The sequence below is a fragment of the Rutidosis leptorrhynchoides genome, chromosome 3 (genome assembly GCF_046630445.1).
Source record: "Rutidosis leptorrhynchoides isolate AG116_Rl617_1_P2 chromosome 3, CSIRO_AGI_Rlap_v1, whole genome shotgun sequence".
NCBI classification, from domain to species: Eukaryota; Viridiplantae; Streptophyta; class Magnoliopsida; order Asterales; family Asteraceae; genus Rutidosis; species Rutidosis leptorrhynchoides.
Genome location: NC_092335.1, coordinates 430,312,547 through 430,316,797, shown reverse-complemented (window position 1 = coordinate 430,316,797; position 4,251 = coordinate 430,312,547). Strand labels below are relative to the sequence as shown.

At 33.2% G+C, this 4,251-nt stretch overlaps 1 pseudogene; it reads left to right on the top strand.

The window, feature by feature from the left end:
- The first annotated feature begins 711 nt into the window (after positions 1-711).
- Positions 712-3,756, top strand: LOC139901468 (14-3-3 protein 9-like; annotated as a pseudogene).
- Positions 3,757-4,251: the final 495 nt, after the last annotated feature.

Here is a 4,251-nt window from a genome sequence, read left to right as displayed (position 1 = left end):
ATCCTCATATAAAAAATTCACAGTTTAAAAAAATAATTACTGTCACATGTATTTTTTTATTTACATTCCGATCTTATTTTTTTTATCTATATTTTTATCTTACATGAATAAAATAGAAAATAGAAAATGGGATTTGCTTAAATCCGTGCATAAAACAGTGGTACATAAAAAGTAGTTTTTCGCAGGAGTGAGTGGTTACTTAAGGGTACAAACATTTCAAACGTGTCTGAATGACTTAAAGACAGCCCTAAAAGTTGTCATTAACATTTTCTAGAAAAGGGATTTGCAAACGAACTCCGTATATTATTTTTATGTAGTTATAAAAATGAATAATTTCAGACATGAAACACACAATATACTCTCTCCGTCCTATATTTATTGTCACCAGACAAAAAACACACAGTTTAAGAAAATTCCACTAACTTCATTTCTCCACCAATGAAATATCTTCTCTCCAGATTTACCAATGAAATATCTTCTTTCCTTTTCATTTATGGAAGTGGACAATTAATTTGAGACATCCCAAAATGGAATAGTGGACAATTATATAGGGACGGAGGGAGTAATTGATTTTCCTGATTAAATAAACAAAGTTGAGTGACCAAAATGAGTTTCCTAAATTTTACCACACAGTTTACTCACACACACAAAACACACTCCGTCTATCTCTCTCCGCTTTCACTATTTTCATTTTCACAAAAAGAGAGTAATAAAGAAGTCGGTGTGACGTCAGATATTTAGTCTGGCCATGGCTTCTTCAACTGATCGTGAAAACTTTATCTACATCGCTAAGCTCGCCGAGCAAGCCGAACGTTATGACGGTTTTCATCTTTCTTTTTTTTAGATCCGTTTTTTTCTTTCACAAACTAATTCTAGATTCTAGACCAGATGCTATTCAATTTTGTTCCTGTTTCGATATTTTATAATTTATTTTGAATTTTTATTACTTATTGCGTTATTGTAGGTGTGTAAATGTTTATACAGGTATAATCTGCTAGTAGAAGTTGTTAGATGCTCTTGAATTTTAAATGATTTTAGGTTTTACTAAGGTTAAACACAGTGTAGATTTAGTTTAGATGTTGATTGCTCATTTCGTCATGTCTCTGATATTCAAATCTCTGTATTATCTATTTAAGTTGTGAAAATAATTAGTAAAATTTGCTTAAGTGTTGATTATGTAATTTTATATGTTATATTTTAAAAAAATAAAAATAAAATCACATGTACTATATGAGAAGTTGCAAGTGATGCTAATCGTTGTCAATCATGAGCTTAAGATGACACCACTTAGTTATAAAATCAAGGAACAATATTGAATAGTTATCGTTAAGGTGTGTGAGAAAGTAGTGAAGTATTACTTATGGAACATGATTACCTATGGAATAACTACTTTGTACTAGATTAATATAAAAATTAATGACCTATCTGGTAGTGTATTTAGTGGCTAGTTTCTGTAGCTTTGAGCAATGACTCTGGTGAATTGTTCACTATGGAGTCATTGTTTTGATCATCACTTTGAGCTTTTTTTTCTTGTACTTGTGAGCTGCAGATTTTGAACTTGTTGAAGTTGATTTGAGGTTTAAGTTGTATTTTGATGTTGCATTTGACTTTGTTGTTGGTTTTTCGTGCAGAAATGGTGGATGCAATGAAGAAGGTTGCGAAATTGGACGTTGAGTTGACTGTTGAAGAGAGGAACTTGCTTTCAGTTGGGTACAAGAACGTGATGGGTTCACGTAGGGCATCATGGAGAATATTGTCTTCAATTGAGCAGAAGGAGGAGTCTAGAGGCAATGAAGTGAACGTAAAGCGTATCAAGGAATACAAACAGAAGGTTGAAACAGAATTGAATGACATATGCAGTGACATCATGGTTGTGATCGATGAGCATTTGATTCCATCTTCACCTGCTGGAGAATCTACTGTTTTCTACTACAAAATGTGAGTGTGTGTTCACAGATATATAGATATAGATATAGATATTTCTGTCATGGACTTTAACATGTTGGATAACATTTATCTATCATTACATCTATGACCTGGATAAGAAATTGGGTAAATATAATGTATTTATGTACCTAAGTACCTATGTAGCTGAAGTTTGTTGTCTCTGATTACTTCTTAATGGGTTTTATATGAATGCAGGAAAGGCGATTATTATAGGTATCTTGCTGAGTTCAAGTTTGGTAACGATTAGAAAGAAGCAGCTGATCAGTCACTAAAGGCTTATCAAGCAAGTCACTATCTTAGTGTTGCTTCAAGTCGGGTTTTGACCAATGTTGACTTTTAGTAATAAATAAATTAAACATATATATATGTTGTACATTGTACATAAATATATCAAACATATAGACATCAATATTTCAAACATAGATATATGGCACAAAGTCTAATTTTAGTAAGTATAAAAAATAAAAAATTTGACCTAACTTTGACCGACTTAGACTTGACTCGGCCGACTCAGCCCAACTTTGACTGACTTCGACCCGACTTTTTAGCAAATAAATTATAATCATATTATTATGTGCTGTTTCTAGTTGGCTTCAACTACTGCAGAAGCTGATCTATGTCCTACTCACCCCATGCGACTGGGTTTGGCTTTGAATATCTCCGTGTTCTATTATGAAATTATGAAGTCTACTGAAAGGTAATTTTACAACTTATTCCTTCTGTTTTGTATATGCTTGATACGAAATATGTGCTTAACTCTGTATCCTTCATTGTTATATTGACTTTTATTAGGGCCTGCCACCTGGCAAAACAAGCTTTTGATGAAGCTGTGTCAGATCTTGATTCTATGACTGAAGATTCCTACAAAGATAGCACTTTAATTATGCAGGTTCTGTGGGACAACCTCACTTTGTGGACATCCGACATACAAGAGGATGAAGGTATTTTGCATAACGCTATTTGATTCAGCTAGCTTCGTCTTATCCCATCTACATCTTTTGAAGGATTTGATCCTTACATCTGTTTAACAGCTGATTCTAAGCGTTTCACCATGGCCTTGTGCCCAATATCAATCCTTTATTTTGCATGCTTAACCAATTTGTGCCTGGTGAAACTTGGGATATACATCAGTTGGCAATCTTGTCAGGTGTAGTAATGGGTCAAATGGGTATTTTTATTGGTACAGGTCGATTCAGGCTTGGCTGACCTTAAAACACTAGTAGTGTTAAATAATTTTTTTATAGGTGGTGTCAACTACGGTACAGTAAAATTGTACTATTGTAATTATAATTTAGTATTTAGTATATTTGGATAAGATGGTTCTATTTCTATTGTTCTATGCATTGAAAATACATGGGCTACTTTCTACCTGTTTCATTTTCGGCTAATTTGTGTCACCTGTTTAATCTGTCAGATGATAAGAATTTATTAGTACGTTTGCTTGATGTTCTTAAATGTCGTAATGTACATCATGTGCCCTTATACTCAAAGGTCACCGAAATTGCCATCATTGTTGGATATAATTACGAAATGAAATTGTATGCTATTTATTTACTACTGTGTATTGGCTTTGCAGAAGACCAGAAAATGGAAATCACCGAAGGGGCAAAAGATGCAGACCGAAGAACTGCTAGGTTGTTGAGGACACGTAAGAGGAGGCCGGTGCCTCTAAGTTTACCACCCTACCCACTGAAGGACTCTGAGGGGGGAAGGTTAACGGGAGCCTGCCGAAAACCCGAACTGCTTGACCCCTTCATACTCGATTCATATAATCTTAATACTATACTCAGTAAACCATTTGTGTTTTGATTGTGTCAAAACACAATTTTAACAAATATGTTTTTACAAGTGATGTGTCACAAAGAGAAGTGAGAGTTAGAATTTGTTTATTTCATATAGTGTTTAGAAAATAGGGTTGTAATTGATACTTCTAAATTACTCTTCTCAATAATAATGTAAGTATTACTGTACTATCTTGGTTTACGAAATCGATATTAAAATAAGACAAGAAGTACAATTTTTAGTCTACTTCTAAGCAATAAGATTACAAAGTAGAATATTAGAGTCTATATGAAACTTTGTATGTTTTTATGAAAGCAATTTTCCATATACGGAGTATAAGGAAAGAAATCCGTTTAATGGTGGTTGAAAATGAAAGGGTGTAAACTTTTATTTTTGACATGCTATATTGTTATTTTTGGCGGGAAATAGCTTTATATTTTGAATGAAAATGTTGGTATATAGCTATGTATACCAAGTAAATAAGCAGTGTCGGAGCCTTGTCGATAAATAAATAATGAAGTC